Source organism: Papio anubis, chromosome 4 (assembly GCF_008728515.1).
Source record: "Papio anubis isolate 15944 chromosome 4, Panubis1.0, whole genome shotgun sequence".
NCBI classification, from domain to species: Eukaryota; Metazoa; Chordata; class Mammalia; order Primates; family Cercopithecidae; genus Papio; species Papio anubis.
Window position 1 is genome coordinate 17,716,900 of NC_044979.1, and position 20,660 is coordinate 17,737,559.

Below are 20,660 nucleotides of genomic sequence, written 5' to 3' on the forward strand. Positions count from 1 at the left end.
CATTTGGAGGGGAAAAAAGCCTTATAAACAATAACACTGTTAATTGAAGAGACAAATCATGCATATGGCAGCACGTGATTAAGCACCAAATTGGATGACAGATCAAGAAGACGTGGGAGGTTGTTATGGGCTAGTGAGGTCTTGATGGAAGTTAAGGTTTAGTTTAGGGAGGTAGAAGGAAGACAAAAGGATGTAATAGGCAGCGGGAATAGAATTTGCAAAGAATTGGAGTTGGAAATACGTATGTTAGTTTTGATTAAGAAACAGAATGAGCTGTTTATAGTTGAGCCAATTGTATGAAATAAAATTTGATGAAATTAGATGGGACTGGCTTGTAGAAAATGATAGACTGACAAAAAAATGCACTTTATATTGTATGCGATGGGATGAAATCCTTGGAGGTATTTTGGTTGTTACAAAGATGGAGGAAGAGGACACTATTAGCATTTGATGAGAAAGGATCAGGGAAGTCAGCCATGCCACAATATTGGTTCAGGACAGTTTGCATGTTTAAGAATTGTTCCACATCACCACATGACCTAGAATGACTTTGCTGGACTTTGATGATGTAGGTTTAAAAAAAAAAAGTGATCATATTGATCTGAGCATAGACGGTAACTCCATTTTATGTATGAGGCACTTTGTTGTTGTTGTTGTTGTTGTTGTTGTTGTTTTGAGATGGAGTTTCGCTCTTGTTGCCCAGGCTGGAGTGCAGTGGCACCATCTCGGTTCACTGTAACTGAGACACCTTTAATATACACTAAGATTTTCAGGAATTCAGTTACCACAATATTGGAGGAATGTTGAAGTTTTTGTTCAGAACTTTGTTGGGGTACTCCACTGCTTTAGAAAATCACGTAATTGATGGCAGTGTCACTTGTGCAGTATTGGTGACCCAGATACTCTTCAGTCTGCAGTTGTAACTGCCACAGTCACAGTGCTTGTTACATATATGTATAAACAACCCTCAATATGTTATTTATTATAGTAATTGCCTAAATATTATAAAATTGCACTAAGGTAGATTATCTCTGAATTTTATTTATTTATTTATTTATTTATTTATTTATTTATTTATTGTTTATGAGACAGAGTTTTGCTCTTGTTGCCCAGGGTGAAGTACAATGGCACAATCTTGGCTCACCAAAACCTCCGCCTCCCAGGTTCAAGCGATTCTCCTGCCTCAACCTCCCAAGCAGCTGGGATTACAGGCATGCACCACCGTGCCAGCTAATTTTGTATTTTTAGTAGAGACGGGGGTTTTCCATGTTGGTCAGGCTTGTCTCGAACTCCCGACCTTAGGTGATCTGCCCGCCTTGGCCTCCCAAAGTGCTGGGATTACAGGCGTGAACCACTGTGCCCAGCCTCTGAATTACATTTAAGGATAGTATGGAGAATGTACAAAATAGTTGTTGTAAAAAGGAGAAATTGATTTCTGTTTTCAGTATTGGAGAACTGGGTTATTCAGATGAATCCTTTTGATGAAAACAACTAAAATTCTTGGAAACAGTATTAAAAAAAAGAAAGAAAGAAAACTTAGAGCAATTACAGAGCTGAAAAGATAGTGGGGAGCTGCCAGGCCAAATTGTAGGAATAAACAATAATCCAAATAAATAAGTGGGTTAAGTAGCTTTTGCCCTAAGGGCAGTTGCGAATCTGTATAAGTTGGGCTTTGGTTTTGGTGGACCATTGGGGTAAAGAGGACAGAAATCAAGGCCTAGAGTTCATCTGAAGTGACAGTCAAAAAGAATAACCTCAGTTTTAGATGGGACCCCAATGACTCTATCGTTAGGTTAAGGATGAAACAACTAAACTGTCTACACACTCCCATATCCAAGTGATTGTAGGAAAGGTTGAATGGAGCAGGAAGAGGAAAAGGAAGTTAAGAAAAATAAACCTTTCAAGTTGTGACCACAGTTTTAGTCTTCACAGTGATTTACCTTACAGGTTTGCTGTGTCTGGGTGGTCCAGGGACCCTCCATGATAAATGACCCTCCAGCCATTTATCATGGTTACTGATTTCAGACTAGTATTACTTCCATGGCCTGGCAGATGGAAAGGCAAATCATCTGTGGAGAAAGGCCCTTCATTCCAGGAAATTGCTACCAGTAATTTTTCAAGGACAGTGAACACTACATTGTCGCAAGTAATCAAACATAGTAAAAATAAAAAAATTAGCAAGCAAAATTACCTGAGATATATATAATATGTAATATATGTGTAGAATTCTTTCAGGAATGTAATTAAAATTTGTGTAGGTTTCTTTATGTACATATACCTAAAAGTAAGTTTTTAAAGAGGAAAAATAATAACCAAGCATGCATCCAGTTGGCACTGTGAATAAAAAGAGAGCGGAAATAGATCTATAAAATCTTCAAATGTAGCAAATATCAGATGGATTTAAAACAATCACTGTTAAATTTAAAGAATTGGAGACAAACTTGAAGAACAAAAGACTCTTATAAAGTGACTTAGGGCCGGGTGCGGTGGCTCACGCCTGTAATCCCAGCACTTTGGGAGGCCAAGGCAGGCGGATTACCTGAGGTCAAGAGTTCAAGACCAGCCTGGCCAACATGGTGAAACCTCGTCTCTACTAAAAATACAAACATTAACGATGTGTGGTGATGCATGCCTGTAATCCCAGCTGCTCAGGAGGCTGAGGCAGGAGAATCACTTGAACCTGGGAGGCGGAGGTTGCAGTGAGCCGAGATGGCACCATTGCACTCCAGCCTGGGCTACAAGAGTGAAACTCTGTCTCAGAAAAAAAAGAAGTGACTTTGGTACATGCCTGTAATCTCAGTACTTTGGGAGACTGAGGTGGGAGGGTCCCTTGAGGCCAGGAATTTGGGACCAGCTTGAGCCCAGGAGTTTGAGGCTGCAGTGACCTATGATTGTGCCACACTGCACTCCAGCCTAGGCAACAGTATGAGAAACTGTCTCAAAAAAAAGGAAAAAAAAGGTCGGGCACAGTGGCTTACGCCTGTAATCCCAGCATTTTGGGAGGCCAAGGCAGACGGATCATGAGGTCAGGAGATCAAGACCATCCTGGCTAACACGGGGACACCCCGTCTCTACTAAAAGTACAAAAAATTAGCCGGGCGTGGTGGCAGGCACCTGTAGTCCCAGCTACTCGGGAGACTGAGGCAGGAGAATGGCGCGAACCTGGGAGGCGGAGCTTGTAATGAGCTGAGATCGCGCCACTGCACTCCAGCCTGGGTGACAGTGCAAGACTGTCTCAAGAAAAAAAGGGGGAGTAAAAAATCCAACTTAGTAGATTTTCTAAAAACCAAATAGAAGTTCCAGAAGTGAACACTTTACCAAATATACCTAAGAGAAAGGTTTAACAGGTTATACCTAGCTGAAGAAAGAGTTCATTACCTGGAAGACAAGGCAGAAGAAACTGTTTAGAATGTGGCACAGAATAAAAAAGACAGAAAATATTGACGAAAGGCAAAGAGACATGGAAGACAGAGTGAGATCTAGTTTCTTTAATCAGAGCTCTGGAAAGAGAGGAGAAAGACAATGGTACAGAAGTAATATTTCAAAAGACGTTTCTGGCTGAAAATTTTGTAGATCCAGTGAGAAACCAGTTGATTGATTTAAGAAGCTTAATGAATTTCTAGCAATATAAATAGAAATCTACACCCAGACAAATCATAGGAAAACTGCATAAACCCAGATACAAGGAGAAAAGTCTTAAAAAAGATGTTTTTCAAAGAAGCAACTATGGACTGATGGTTGACTTGTCAACAGAAAATCATATATATTCTCAAAATAACTCCCAATCTAGAATTCTATAATTAGCAAAAAATTATCCCTCAAGAATGAGGGTAAAATACTTAGTTGAACAAACCATCAGCTCTTTCTAAAGGAAATTACAAAGTATACATTAATACTTAAGGTGAAAGATTCCAGATAAAAGTCCGAGGTATAAAATGGAATGAAGAGCAAAGAGAGTGGCAAATATGTGGATGTACTGAAAGAAACATTGGCTGTATAAAGTACTAGTAAGACCTTAATTAAAATACGTGACAAGAAGCTGGGCATGGTACTTTGAGAGGCTGAGGCGGGCAGATTGCTTGAGCCCAGGAGTTTGAGACCAGCCTGGGCAACATAGTGAAATCCCATCTCTACAAATAATACAAAAATTAGCTGGGTTTGGTGGTGCATGCCCGTAGCCCCAGCTGCTCAGGTGACTGAGGTGAGAAGATCGCTTGAGCCCAGGAGGTTGAGGCTGCAGTGACCCTTGGTCGTGCCACTGCACACCAGCCTGGGCAACAGAGTGAGACCCTGTCTCAAAATAATAAAATATGTGAGACAAGTGAAGGCAGTGTTCTAAGACCTTTGTATTGTCAGAGAGAAAGGTAGAAAGTATTAATTGACTTGCCCTTGACAAATTATATGTTTTAATTTCTAGTTTATCATCTAAAAATGTAGAAACCAGACTTTTACCTTCTAAACCAACAGAAGAGAACAAGTGATTAATAAAAATTAATCCCGAGGAAGTGAAGAAAAGAAAGAACCAGTAGGACAAATAGCACAAAGTAAGATGGGTAGATTTAAATTTAAACATATCACCGGCAACATTAAATACAAAATGGATTAAATTATTCAGTTAAAAGACAAAGATTGTTACACTGCATTTCCAAAAAAATTCAATTATATGGTGTTTATAAGAAATATATCTGAAACCTAAGAATAAAGATTAAACGTAATTATTGCAATAAGAAATGCCATGCATATTCTAAGAGACAGTATGGTACAGTTAATATCAAAAGTGGGCAGTAAGGCAGAAAACATTGGCAGAAGTGTCACTTCAAATGATAAAACGACCGATTCACTGTGAAGATTTAATAGCCTTAGTAATATAGCATAACCTGAAATATAGCCTTAGAATATTTATAGCAAAAGTTAACGAAACTACAAGAAATAGACAAATTCACAGTCTTGTGAATGGGGTATTTTTAAACAGCTCTCTAACTGATACAAGAAGCAGACAGGTTAGTTAGGATATAGAATACTTGTATAATGCAATGAACAAGTTTAACCCAGTGGGTGTATAGAACCCATTCTACCCAGCAGTGTGGCAGGCTACACATTATTTTCAAGCATGTAGGACTTTGCGGGGGGGAAATTGACTGAGTAAGATGTTGTAAAACAAGTTTCAACAAATTTCAAAGGATTGAAACCAAAAAGGCATCTTTTTCTGTCCATAATGCATTTTCATTAAAGATCTCTATCAGGGTAATTTTTAAAGCTTCATATGTTAGAAATTGAGCAACTGTTAATACTTTGAAATAATCTGTCGGGAGCAGTGGCTCACACGTGTAATCCCAGCACTTTGGGAGGCCGAGGTGGGCGAATCACGAGGTCTGGAGTTTAAGACCAGCCTGGCCAACATGGTGAAACCCTGTCTCTACTGAAAATACAAAAAGTAGCTGGGCGTGGTGGTGCATGCCTGTAGTCCCAGCTACTTGGGAGGCTGAGACAGAAGAATCACTTGAACCCAGGAGGCAGAGGTTGCAGTGAGCCGAGATCATGTCATTGCACTCCAATCCGAGAGAGCAAGACACCATCTAAAACATAGTAATCCATGCATTAAAGAAGAAATCACAATGGAAGTTGGAAAATACCTTGAACTGGATGATTAAAAATTTTTGATTGATCAAATTCCACAACTTAATGTATCTTAGACCATTGAGAGAATCAAATGTTACATCTTTAGATATGAAGGTTCTTGACACCCCTCCCCCACCCCCCCATAAAAGAAGTACCTACCACCTATGAAAGATTCTTGTTTGAAAAAAAAAATAACTGAGTTGGAGTTTCATTAATCTTCTAGATCTACTGGGAAATTCACAATCATTTGTTCACTCAATGAGTCATAATTGTTTTGCTGTGGATGGTCTTGCCTCAATGTTGATGACTGCTGGCTCATCCCTGGTGGTTACTGAAGGATAGGATGGCAATGCCAATTTCTTAAGACAACAGTGAGGTTTGTGGCATCAATTGACTTCTTTGCACAAAAGATTTCTCTGTACCAGGTGATGCTGTCTGGTAGCATTTGAACCACAGTAGAACTACTTTTAAAATTGAAGTCAGTGCTCTCAAATCTGCCAGTGCTTCATCAACTAATTCTATGTAATATTCTAAATCCTTTGCTGTCATTTTAACAGTGCTTGCCCACAGCATCTTCAGCAAGAGTAGAGTTCATGTCAAGAAACCACTTTTTTTACTCATCCATAAGAAGTAACTTCCCATTTGTTCAAATTTCATCATGATATTATAGCAATTCAGTCACATCTTTAGGTTCCACTACTAATTGTAGTTCTCTTGCTGCTTCTACCATACCTGCAGTTCCTTCCTCCATTGAAGTTTTGAACTCAAAGTCATCCATGAGGGTTAGAATCAACTTCTTCCAAACTCCTGTTAATGTTGCCAGTTTGACCTCCTCCCATGAATTACAGATGTTCTTAATGGCATCGAGAAAGGTGAATTCTTTGCAGAAGGCTTTCAGTTAATGTTGCCCAGATCCATCAGAGTAATAACGATACCTGTGGCAGCTATAGCGTAATGAAAGGCACTTCTTAAATGAAGTGTTGAAAGTCAGAATTACTTCTTGATCCATGGGTTGCAAGATTTATGTGTTAGCAGGTGAGAAAACATTAATCTTCCTGTACCTCTCCATCAGAGCTCTTGGGTGACCAGGTTCATTGTCAGTGAGTAGTAATGTGTTAGAAGGAATCTTTTCTTCTAAGCAGTGGGTCTCAACAGTGGGCTTAAAATATTCAGCAAGCTATGCTGTAAAAAAATGTGCTGTCATCCAGGCTTCATTGTTCCACTTACAGAGCACAGACAGTAAATTTTGCAGAATTCCGAAGGGCCCTAGGATTTTTGGAATGATAAATGAGCATTGGCTTCAACTTAAAGTCACCAGCTGCATTAGCCTCTAACAAGAGTCATCCTGTCCTTTGAAGCTTTGAAGCCAAGCATTGACTTAGGGAAATGTTGTGGCTGGTTTGATCTTCTATCCAGATCACTAAAACTTTCTTTATATTAGCAATTAGGTTGTTTTGCTTGCTTAAACTATTTTTCTTTTAATTCTTAGAGGGTCTCACTGTGTTGGCTAGGCTGATCTCAAACTCCTGGCCTCAAGCAATCCTCCCACCTTGGCCACTGAAAGTGCTGGGATTACAAGCATGAGCCGTAGTGCCTGGCCTGTTCTGCTTTCTTATCATTCATGTATTCACTGGGGTAGTACTTGCAGTTTCCTCCAAAAACTCTGCCTTTGCATTTACAATCTGGCTGTTTGGTACAAGAGGCCTACCTTTCAACATGCCTTCTTCACTAAGCTTAATCATTTCTAGCTTTTGATCTCAAGAGAGACATGTGACTCTTGGTTTCACTTGAACACTTAGAAGTCATTGTAGGGTTTTTAATTGGCCTAATTTCAATATTGTGTCTCAGGGAATAGGAGGCCCAAGAAGGAGTAGGACAATAGCTGGTCAGTTGAGCAGTGAGAACACACACAACATTCATTGAATAAGTTCACTGCCTTATACGGGTGTGGTTTGTGGCACCCCAAAACAATTACAATAGTAACATCGCAGGTCATAAAACACCAAAATAGACATCATAATGTTGCAAAAGTTTGAAATACTGTGAGAATTACTGAAATGTGACAGAGACGTGAAGTGAGCATATGCTGTTGGAAAAATGGTGCCAACAGACTTGCTCGATGCTGGGTTACCACCAACCTTCAGTTTGTAAAAAACAAACAAAAACCATTATCTGCTCAGAGCAGTAAAGCAAAGCACAATAAAATGAAGCATGCCTATACAGTTTATACTTTACAGTCATTGGTTAAATTTACTCATTCCTTTTAAGCATAAAAAATAATTATTTAGCACCTTTGTGCTGAGTTGTATGCTAGGCACTGGGATATAGAAATGAATGATAGTCTGTCTTCAAGGAGCTTACAGTTTAGTGGTAGAAGCAGATAAATAAATAAAGAATTAAGGACCATGTACTGTGATGAAAGTGTGCCCCAGATGCAGAAGAGTCACAGAAAAAGAGCACAATTCAATATGCTTTTAGGGGATGGAAGACAGATTTCCTAGGAAAGGAGATACTTAAACTAAATTTTAAATGCTTAAGATGTACAAAATCTTTATAAAGAAGAGTAATTAAACCTTATTTAGAGACAGACCACCTAAATAAATAGTACACACCATATACTGAGTGTGGATTGAAAGACTGAGTATGTTAAAAATGTTAGTATTTCTCAAATTGATAGTGGATTTATTGAAATCCAAATGCACATTCCTGTAGGTTTTTCTATGGAACCTAACAACCTGATTCAACAATTTCCATGGAAGTTTTAAAGAGGCAAGAATAGCCAAAATATACTTTTAAAACAGTAAGGTAGAAAGACTTCTTTAATTCCTTTTTCTATTTGGCAAATTTTGAATGCTATATGGTAGGCACTGCTCATCTTGGTTATTACCTTGGTGAATGTGAGATCTGGCTCCCACCCAAAGCTCGCATTCAGATCCACTTGTAGTGATATCTAGGGTTTTGAATAGAACACTTCCTGAAATACAGGTAAGTACTGGGACTACCAACAAACAAACTTACAACACTAATTTTATTATATGATTATTTAAAATTTTTCTTGATCATATTTTTTCATGCAAACTTTCGTTAATTGCTATTAATTTCTTTTGACATAGGAAGCTTAGAAATAGGCTTTGCTTATAATCTTTAATATTTGTGTCAGTTGGACTATGGCTTTGTTAGAAAGGTAGAGGAGAATCTACTGCTGAGTGCTGTCCATAGAGCAGTTACCTGACTGAGGAGAGAGGGAGGATGACCTTGAGGGTCTGACAGGCATGGGTTTTTAGGCCCAGCCTGTGGAGTGTCTGAGGGACTTATAAAAAGAAAAGGGACCCAGGCGCAGTGGCTCATGCCTGTAATCTCAGCACTTTGGGAGGCCAAAGTGGGTGGGTCACTTGAAGCCAGGAGTTTGAGACCAGCCTGGCCAACATGGTGAAACCCCGTCTTTACTAAAACTACCAAAATTAGTTGGCTGTGGTGGTGCATGCCTGTAATCCCAGGTACTCAGGAGGTTGAGGCCCAAAAATCACTTGAATCCAAGAGGTGAAGGTTGCAGTGAGCCGAGATTGTGCCATTGCTGTCTAGCCTGGGCGACAGAGCAAGACTCAGTCTTAAAAACAAACAAGCAAACAAAAAATAGCAACAAAAAGAGGAGCTGAGTAACAAAATGGCAGGTAATACTAAATAATGTAGATGAATTTTATATTCTTACATAGGGGTAGGTGGATGGACACCTACCTGCTCTATGGCAGATTAGTTGAGAAAGGATACACTTGCTGGAACAATGCCTACCATATTAAATAAATGAAGCTAGACTTCCCCATCTGTTATGCATAAAAATCAATTTCTTGTAGGTTAAAGATTAAATACAAAAGGGGCAACCTTGAAAGCTTTTAGAAAAATAAAGGGCCATTATTTAAGGCAGAGAAGGATTTCTTAAAACTCAAAACACTAGCCATAAAAAATGGACAAATTTGACTACATTGAAAATAGAAACTTCTATTCATTAAGCGCCATTAAGACACTGAAAAGACAAGGCAAGGAATAGAAGATATGTATAACACACACTATTAGTTATCTATTGTTGTGTGATTACCTAAGACTTAGCAGTATGCAATAACATTTATCTCACAGTTCTGTGGGTCAGGAATCTGAGAGTGGCTTAGTTGGATGGTTCTGGCTTAGGGCCTTGAGGCTGTAATCAGTCAATGGCTGCAGTCATTTGAAGGCTTGACTGCTTAGTGCTCCATCATGTGGATGTAGCAGGCCTCAGAAAATCCACTTTCAAATTTATTCACATGGGCCTCTTCATAGGGTCACCTCACAGCCGGTAGCTTTCTAGAAGAGAGTAAGAGAGAACACCCAAGATGGAAACCACAGTATTTCAGTCTTGGAAGTGGCACCCCATCACTTCTGCCATATTCTTTTTGTTAGAAGCAAGGCAGTAACTCCAGCTCACATTCATGCGGAGTTTGTACAAGGCACAAATACCAGGAGGTGAGGATCATTGGGAGCCATTTTAGAGGCTACCTACTACAGCATATAAAAAATGAACTGGTATGAAAAATAATGCATAAAGAATTCCTATGGATTACTAAGACAAAGAACACCAAATTGAAAAAAGGGTAAAAAATCCTGAGCTGGCATTTGAATTAAAAAAAAAAAAATTAAATGATTGATAAACATATGAAATGATCCTTAATCTTGTTAACAATTAGGAGAATAGAAATTAAAACTACAGTGAGAGACCATGCCATATAAAGTAGATTGGCAGAAATGAAAACATCTGACAATATTAAGCATTGGTGAGGCTATGGAGCAGTCTGAACTTTCTTCCACTGATGGATGGGAATGTAAATTGGGGGAAAATCCTTTGGAAAATAATAGGATATCCTATAACCAGCAATACCACTCACTCTTAGGCGTTTACCTTGGACTAATGGTTCTTGAGTGTGCATCAGAGTCATCTGGAAGGCTTGTTAAACCCAACTGTTGGGGCCACCCTTAGAGTTTCTGATTAAGTAGGAATGGGGTGGAGCCTGATAGTTTGCATTGCATTTTTAACAAGTTACCGCAGGGAGCGGGCTGGGGAATGGGGGAGGGTGGTCGGGATGTTGGTGCTGCTTGTCCAGAAATCATACTTTGAGAGTCAGCCATTGCCTTAGACATAGAGAAATGTGTGAATATGTGAAGTAGGAAGCATGTATATAAGAATGCTCAGAACAGCATTATTCATATTAACCCCAAGATAGAAAAAAAGTTCAAGTTTCATCAGTAGTGCAGTAGATACTATTGTGTGTTTACTTATGAAACAAAAAACTAGTTCAAATAGCTGAGAAAAAAAAACCACACTACAGACAGCTCCTGCATCAATATGTATGAATCTCACAAATATATTAGTCATACCTTAGAACCAAGTCACAAAAGATTACATGCAACATGATTCTATTCATAAACGGTTTAAAAAACAAATGTAGTTAACTGTATTGTTTAGGAATACAAATATAGGTACTAGAATTGTAAGTAGAGATACTAGAATTATAAGAAAAATTAAGGGAATCATGATGACAAGAGTAAGTGATAGTGACTACCTCAGGGAGGAGAGAAAGTGGATGTGATAGAGGAAGGACAAATGGGAGACTTTTAAGATAATTGGCAATGCTGTTTCTTACCTTGGGTTGTGGGGTTTGCTTTACAGTTATGCTTTAATGGAACAATGTTTTGCAAATGCTTCTCTACGTAGTTTTATAATAAAAAAGGGAAAGTTTATCTCATTTTAATTTTCATCTCTGATTACTAGTGAGGTTGAGTATATTTTTGTGTGTTAGCCTTTGGGTTTTTTCTTAAATTGTTTGTAGACATGCCATTTGTAGATTATGCTATTTGTTTTAAACTTATTTTTAGGTGTTCTGTTATGGATAGTCTTCTTTATCCATCATATGTCAAATACTTCCTTCTAGTCCTTTTTTATTTTTATTTTTATTTTTATTTATTTATTTATTTATTTATTTATTTATTTATTTAAGAGGCAGGCTTCCCACTCTGTTGAGGCCCAGGCTGGAGTGCAGTAGTGTGATCATAGCTCACTGCAGCCTCCTCGGCTCAAGTAGTCTTCCAGCCTCAGCCTCCTAAGTAGCTGGGACAAATGCACACCACTGTGCTCAACTAATCTGAAAAAAAATTTTTTTGTTGTAGAGATGGAGTCTCACTATGTTGCCCAGGCAGGTCTCGAACTCCTGGCTTCAAGTGATCCTCCTGCCTTGGCCTCCCAATGTGTGGAATTACAGACTTGAGACACTGTTCCTGCCCTAGCCTTTCCTTACAAAGAAGTTTGTTGTTGTTACTGTTTATGTGGTCAGATTTAGCAGTCTTTTCATTTATTCATTTATTTATTTAAGAAATCTTTCCTGGCCGGGGGCAGTGGCTCACGCCTGTAATCCCAGCACTTTGGGAGGCCAACGCGGGCAGATCACGAGGTCAAGAGATTGAGACCATCCTGGCCAACATGGTGAAACCCCGTCTCTACGAAAAATACAAAAAGTAGCTGGACGTGGTGATGTGCACCTGTAGTCCCAGCTACTCGTTAGACTGAGGCAGGAGAATTGCTTGAACCTGAGAAGCGGAGGTTGCAGTGAGCCAAGATAGTGCCACTGCACTCCAGCCTGGCGACAGAGTGAGACTCTGTCTCAAAAAAAAAAAAAAAGAAATCTTTCTTATTCAGAGTTAAAAGCATATTCTCTATATTGTCTTCTCATAAATTTAAAAAATTTTGTTTAGGTATTTAAGCAGTCTAGTATTTGTTACATGAAGATATCTTGGGGGAAATTATTTTCCCAACACCATTTGTACGTATGTGCACTGTCTTTTTCTCACTTATTTGTAAAGCAACCTCTCATTTCTACCAGATTCCCATGAACCAAATTCTGGGCTATTTCTTAACCTGCTTGTCTATAACTGTCCACATTACTACTTTATATCTTTGGTTTTGGTAATGCCAGTCTCTTTTGTTTATTTGGTGCAAACATATGCTCATTCACTCTTCCATGTGACCATTAGAAGAATTAGATTGTCAGTGTCCTTGAAGTCTAGGTATTTGGTTAAAAAAAAGAATTAGGTTGTCAAATTCTGTAAAAAGTACTATTGGGATTTTCATTGTGATTGCATTAAGTTTATATGTTACTATAGGGACATGTATATTAGAGATTTATAATCACAATGTTGAGTTTTCCAGTTCCTAAACATGGTTTTTATCTTAATTTGTCTAGGTCTCTTTTTTTTCCTTTTTTTTTTTTTTTTTTTTTTAAGATGGACTCTCGCTCTGTCACCCAGGCTGGAGTGCAGTGGCACAATCTTGGCTTCTTGCAACCTCTGCCTCCCAGGTTCAAGCAGTTCTCCTGTCAGCCTCCCTAGTAGCTGGGGCTGTAGGTGCACACCACCATTCCTGGCTTATTTTTGTATTTTTAGTAGAGACGAAGTTTCACCATATTGGTCAGGCTGGTCTCAAACTCCTGACCTCAGGTGATCCGCCCGCCTCGGCCTCCCAAAGTGCTGGGATTACAGGAGTGAGCCACTGCACCTGGCCCACATGTTTGTATTTTTAGTAGAGACAGGATTTCACCATGTTGGCCAGGCTGGTCTCAAACTTCTGACCTCAGGTGATCTGCCCGCCTCAGCCTCCCAATGTGTTGGGATTATAGGCATGAGCCCCCACTCCCAGCTCTGTTTTTTTTTCCTTAAAAAAAGTTTGTAGTTTTCTACATAATGTTTTCATCCTTTTGGATGTAGAGGGTTGGTTTTATTTGTGAGAATCTTTTAGTGCTATTGTGAATGAGATGTTTAGAAACATATATATTTTTTTACTGGATATTCATATACAGAAGAATGAAACTAGAACCCCACCTCTCACCCTATACAAAAATCAACTCAAAATGGATCAAAGACCTACCTGTAAGACCCAAAAGTACAAGATGAAACCACAGTGTGGTATCATCTGGCTCCAGTTAGGATGGCTGCTATAAAACTGTTAGAGGAAAACTTGGGGGAATGCAAATCAAAACCACAATGAGGTATCTTCTCACCCCAGTTAGAATGGCTGTTATATAAAAGACAAAAAATTAAAAATGCTGGTGAAGATATAGAGGAAAGAGAACTCTTGCACGCTCTTTTTCTGGGAATGTAAACTAATACAGCCACTATGGAGAACAGTATGGAGGTTCCTCAGAAAACTGCAAATATTAGAGTTAGTTACCTGTGATCTAGCAATCCCACTACTGGCCATTTACCCAAAGAAAAGGAAGTCAGTACATTGAAGAGACATCTACATCCCCATGTCTATTGCAGCGCACTATTCACAGTAGCCAAGATATGGAATCAGCTTAGGTGTTCAGCAACAGAAGAGTGGGTAAAGAAAATGTGGTTATTTATCCAAGGGAATGCTATTCAGCCATAAAAAGGAAAAATCCTGTCATTTGCAGCAACATGATTGAAACTGGAGGACATCATGTTAAGTGAAGTAAGCCAGCAAAAGAAAGTTAAACCCTGCATGTTCTCAGTCTTATGTGGAAGCTAAAAAGAGTTGATTTCTTTTTTTTTTTTTTTTTTTTTTTTGAGACAGAGTCTCGCTCTGTCGCCCAGGCTGGAGTGCAGTGGCCGGATCTCAGCTCACTGCAAGCTCCGCCTCCCGGGTTCACGCCATTCTCCTGCCTCAGCCTCCCGAGTAGCTGGGACTACAGGCGCCCACCACCTCGCCTGGCTAGTTTTTTGTATTTTTTAGTAGAGACGGGGTTTCACCGTGTTAGCCAGGATGGTCTCAATCTCCTGACCTCGTGATCCGCCCGTCTCGGCCTCCCAGAGTGCTGGGATTACAGGCTTGAGCCACCGCGCCTGGCCTAAAAGAGTTGATTTCATAGAAGTGAAAAGCAAAACAGAGGATACTCGGGCTGGGAGTAGTAGGGGTAGAGTGGAAGCTCTGGGAAGATTTATTAATTGATACAAAATTACAACTAGATAAAGGAATAAGTTCTAGTGTTCTGTAGTAGCATAGGATAACTATAGTTAATAATACATAGTTTAATATAGCTAGGAGGAGGATATTGAATGTTCCCAACACAAAGAAATGACAAATGTTTGAGATGATGGATATGTTAGTTACTGTGTATTACACATCAGTATGTGTACTCTGTAAATATGTACACTTATCAATTAAAATTTAAATTTTCTTATTGGTGGTGGTATATGGGAAATCTGTTGACTCTGTAGTACATGGATGTTATATCTGATTGTTAACAGAACATTTATTACTTAAGTTTATCAATGGATTGTCCTGGATTGTTAAGTAACACTCATAAGTACAAATAATGATTGTTTTATCTTTTTATTTTCCTATCTTCATTTGTCTTCCCCCCACCCCTTATTCTAAAGCACTGGCTAGGGCCTCCCATGTAAGATTTGATAATTGTAATGATAACAGACATCTTTATTTCTCCTGTCCTCTGTGTTTATAAGTGAGCTTAGTCTATAGCTCTCTGAGCTGTTCCATAGTTTTGGTATCAAGAGCTGCTTCGTTTTCTAGAGTTTTCGGTGATTTTGGCCAGTTTTTATATCAGACCAAAGAAAGTGTTTCTTGAAAGTAAGTTCGTTAGGCTTTAAGTAACCTCTGGGCCCATCTTTTTATTTTCAACTTTTCTGAGTGAGTTTTAGATGTAGATGTTATATACAGCATTTGTTCAGGGCTTTGGTTTGTGAGCCAAGTTTCTTTTTAAAATTTTTTAAATAGATGAGCTTATCTCATTTATATTTTGTTGATAAGGCAGTTCTTCCACATTATTGATTATATTTTTCTTTGGGGGCTTTGTCTCTTATGGATATGTGTGTGTTTCCCATCTGATCATTTTTGATGGTTCATAAGTCTTATTCTCTTACTACCTTCATAGATTTAATATCCATTTCTTGATTTGTGAAAATACTCAGGATTATTTTAACTCCTTGCTAATAAAGATAAGAAAACCAGTGCACTTATACCTCCCTTGCCCCAGCTACCATTAACAAAAATTTTTTTCCATCCCTTCATGTGGGATATAAACCTTGTCAATGAAACAAATGCATTATTTTTTACTTTATCCTTAAGTCTCAGAGTTACATGTTTCAATGGGATTAATATTCACCTGTAATTCTTTAAAACTATGACTTCTTGATTTCCGATTCTGCTCTTTTATTGATGTTTTCATCAGCTCGATTTTCCTGTCAAGTAGTTCTGTTTTTTCTGAAGGATGGCTTCCTTTTTTCTTCTTCAGCCATTTCTTTCTGTTTCCACTGTGGCCTTCATTTCTGAAGTGGTCTTTTTATTACCTTCCATTTCTTTCTTGAACCCTGCTAGCTGACTTTTCATTTCTTCTTTTTTTTGAGACAGGGTCTGGGTCTGTCACCCAGGCTGGAGTGCAGTGTTGTGATCTTGGCTCACTGCAACCTCTGCCTCCTGGGCTTAAGCCATCCTCCCATCTCGGCCTCTCGGTTAGCTGGGACTACAGGCATGTGCTACCACACCTGGCTAATTTTTTGTGTTTTTTTGTAGAGGCAGGGTTTCATCATGTTGGCCAGACTGGTCTCAAATTCACCTTGGCCTCCCAAAGTGCTGGGATTACGGGAGTGAGCCACTGCCTCCTGCCTCATCTCCCATTTCATCTGTTCTTCAATTTAGTTTTTTCAGTCATTTTTTCCCCCCTAAAATGCATTTGTTAGTGATAGATGGGGATATATCAGACAGTTCTTTTGTTTCCTTGACTGACTTTTGGTGTTTATCTGTCTTTGCCTATTATGTTTTTTCTGTCATCCCCTGCTCCATTTTATTGGTGGCGTGGAGGGGTGGGATTGTTAACATTTCTCCTCATAGGCCCTTTGCTGGGTTGTTTCTTTTTATTAGTCATCCTTGTTGTCTTTGAGCAGAGTATTTCTATTTGAGGTTGCTCTTTGCTTAAGAATGTTATGGGGGTCGGGCGTAGTGGTTCACGCCTGTAATCCCAGCACTTTGGGAGGCCGAGGTGGGCAGATCACGAGGTCAGGAGATCGTGACCATCCTGGCTAACATGGTGAAACCCCGTCTCTACTGAAAATACAAAAAATTAGCCGGGCGCGGTGGTGGGCGCGTGTAGTCCCAGCTACTCAGGAGGCTGAGGCAGGAGAACGGCATGAACCCTGGAGGCAGAGCTTGCGGTGAGCCGAGATCGTGCCACTGCCCTCCAGCCTGGGTGACAGAGCAAGAATCCGTCTCAAAAAAAAAAAAAAAAAAAAGTTATGGGGAACAGCAGGGAGAATAAGCCCAAGCAGGCATAACGTTTTTCTCAGACATCTTGTCTCAGAAAGCTCGTTCACCAAATCTGTTGTGTTCTCTACCCTGGGAATACATCACTCCTCCATTTTTAATGTCTTTTTTCCCCTTCCTGCCATTTTGGGCCAAGCCCATCATTCAGTCAGGATGAAGACTCCATCCAGGCAGGAGATGGGTAAGGTTTATAGTGAAGTTGGACATCAGATAAATTCCTGTTTGATGATTTGATTTTTAACTTATTCTGCTCAGCTGCCTTTAGCTTTTAACCTTTTATATCTTATGTTCAATAGTTGTTCTCAAAAAGGAACTGGTTCCCAACATAAATTTAAAACTAAAAATTATCAGTTCTCTCCTCTAGCAAAGTGTAACTGCTTTTATTTTATGTGATGTGATCTCATGTATTGTTTTGTTCCCTTGATCATTTGGGGGTGGGGAAGTAAAGACAGGGAGGTCTGTGTTTCACTTTAAAAACAAAATCTAAACCAGAAAAGAACTCGTAAAATGTCATATTTCAGGTCCTCTGTGATCTTGCCCTTTCCTACCTCTCTGCCCCTACCCACGTCTATCAACCATCCTTGCTGTGTACTAAATGCTCTAGCACAGTATTTCCTAAAGTTTATATTGTGGATACTGAATATTCAAAGTGTTCTCCCAAAGATGGTTTCCATAGTTTACGATTTTGGGAAATTTTAAATGTTCCTCCTTGTCTAACCTGTTGAGTTTCTAAGCTCAAATGAGGGGGGATACTGTGTTATCTAAATCTTGTTTGATTTCTGTATTTCACATGTTAAAGGATTCATCTAAAAAGTATCTGAATTGATTTGGCAAGCAGGTGATACCCTGTACTATATTATATAGGTCCCCTTTTGGGATTTCATAGTTGGATATTAGCATAGTAATAGTTGAGAAGAACTGTAGTAAAGAAACTTACCTTCGTTTGTTTGTTTGTTTATTTATTTATTTATTTCACACAGAGTCTTGCTCTGTCATCTAGGCTGGAGTGCAGTGGAACAATCTCGGCTCACTGCAACCTCCACCTCCTGGGCTCAAGCAATTCTCTTGCCTCAGCCTTCCAAGTAGTTGGGATTACAGGTGCCTGCCATCACACCCGACTAATTGTTTTAAAATATTTTTAGTAGAGATGGGGTTTCACCATGTTGGACAGGCTGGTCTTGAACTCCTGACCTCAAATGATCCACCTGCCTTGGCCTCCGAAAGTGCTGGGATTACAGCATGAGCCGCTGCACCTGGCCTTAACTTTGTCTAAATTAGAATTGTATAAACTTCCTTGGCTATGGAACATTGCTTGTGTGTAGTATATGCTAATATTCTTTGAAACATTTTAGGGAAATGCTGTTTAATACCAATCAAACCCTTGCATTTTTCAGGATTTTTCCTGTTGTTTTCTGGCCCTTTGTCCTAGAATGCTCTCTTCCTTCATCTTCTCCCCACCACCCAATTTTTTTTTTCCATTGGTTTCTGAGGTGATTGATAACTTGCCCTGCCGAGAGGCATCTGGAAATATTTTGGTTGTCATGACTGGAGGATGCTATTTGGGATTTAATGCCCACAGATCAAGGAACACAATGCACTAAAAGTCCTACACAGCAAAGAATTGCCCCACTCTAAATGCCACTTTTACAGTGGCCCTCCATATCTGCAAGTTCTGCATCCTAGAATTCACACAACTGTGGCTCAAAAGTATTAGGAAAACAGTAAAAAGTAATACAAATACAAGATAATACAGTATAACAACTATTTATATAACATTTACATTGTATTCATCATTATAAGTAATCTAGAGATGATTAAAGTATATGTAGAGTAAGTTATATACAAATCCCTCCCTTTTTATATAAGAGACTTCAGTATCCAAGGATCATTGTATTGTAGGGGAGAGTCCTGGAACCAATCCCTTGTGGATATGGAGGGATGACTGTATACTCCTTTGGAGAAAACTGAACTCATCAACTTTTACTCATCCTTTAGAATTTAGTCCTGGTTATCTTTTCCAGAAGCTTTCTCTAAGTACTTTTGTTTTCCCCTCTACCCTACACCCTCTCATTTTCTATGCGTGGTACTCTCATAGTATTTTAGGCACATCTTGATTATTTGAAGTAACCACTTTGTAGTGTAGGAGTCTATAACTATATACCTCCACTGTACTGCGAGTTCAAATCTTTGAGGGCAAAGACATTTTGTATCCTTGGTACATGATATATAATTAGTCTTTTAAAAAATGCATGTTACATGAATACATTAATAAATTAAGTTGTACTTTTAAATCAGAATTGTGGTATGACTCTTAAAAAACTGTTGCTTAGATTGCATTAATAATCTTGTGCAATTGTGGGAAATAATCTCATTTTACTCCCATAATAGAAAATTAAAATATGCTTCCTTTTGTTCAGGTATGGATGACAGATGTTAAAGTAGTGTTTTATTTGGGTTTTGACCTTGCCTGCACATCAGAAGTACCTGGAGAACTTCAGAAGGTACAGATGGCTGGGGCCCTTCCTCAGAGGTTCTGGTTTTTGAGAGTGAGGCCTTGGCATCTGGATTTTTAAAAGCTTCCAAGGTGATTTTTAATCTGAAGTCAAGATTGAAATGTCATTTAGTGAGACACTGATATGTGGCATTTTGGGAAGTCAGTAAACTTAAGAGTGAGAAGTTACTAAGTCATTGAAGAACAGTGAAAGAAGTAGGGATTTTTAGCTTAGAAAAAAAATGGAGTATGTGAGTTCTCTGAGGGCTATAGGAATGTGTCAGTCTTGCTCACCACTGTATCCTCAACTCTTGGTATGAACCTGAGCACGTAGTAGAGATTTGGTAAATATTTATTGGCTGACAGAAGAATATCTATCATTAGGTGTTTAAAAGATAGTCATTGTAGAACTACAGAGATTATCCCCAAAAAAGTTTTATAGTAATAATGTGCCACTTAATTTTATGATTAAAAATAATGAACTGGATATTTAATTCATTTATTATTTCAGTTTATTATTTACTTTGTGCTAGGCACTGAGGATTCCATTTGATTCTCTGGTCAAATCCATGAAGTTTGTATCATTCAAATAATAGGGATATGTCAAGAAACTGACACTTGGGGGTTAAGTAATTTGCCTAAGGTTACAAAGCTAAGTGACAAGAGCTGGAATTCTTTTTTTTTTTTTTTTTGAGACAGAGTCTCGCTCTGTCGCCCAGGCTGGAGTGCAGTGGCACCATCTTGGCTCACTGCAAGCTCCGCCTCCTGGGTTCACGCCATTCTCCTGCCTCAGCCTCCGAGTAGCTGGGACTACAGGCATGCACCACCACGCCTGGCTAATTTTTTGTATTTTTAGTAGAGACGGGGTTTCACCGTGTTAGCCAGGATGGTCTCGATCTCCTGACCTCATGATCCGCCCGTCTCGGCCTCCCAAAGTGCTGGGATTATAGGCTTGAGCCACCGCGCCCGGCCAAGAGCTGGAATTCTTAAAGTCTGTACTCTTAACTACTATGCCTGACCATAAATCTTCACCACAACCCTAAGAGTTAGATACTGTAATTCCCATTTTGTAGTGGAAATAGGTTTAGAAAGGTTATGCAGCTTGCCTAAGGGCACATTGCTTGAGTGGAAGATTTGGGACTTGGACTCAGACTTTGTGACTCTAGAGTCCATGCTGTTAACTACTATGCTATTAGAGCCCCCTGCTTCCTATCGTATAACGTCCAACCTTGTATT

General features: G+C 39.2%; 1 protein-coding gene across 8 annotated transcripts in view; it reads left to right on the plus strand.

The window, feature by feature from the left end:
• BRAF (B-Raf proto-oncogene, serine/threonine kinase) overlaps positions 1-20,660 on the plus strand; it is a 203,937-nt gene that overhangs the window by 16,133 nt on the left and 167,144 nt on the right. The window lies entirely within an intron of this gene.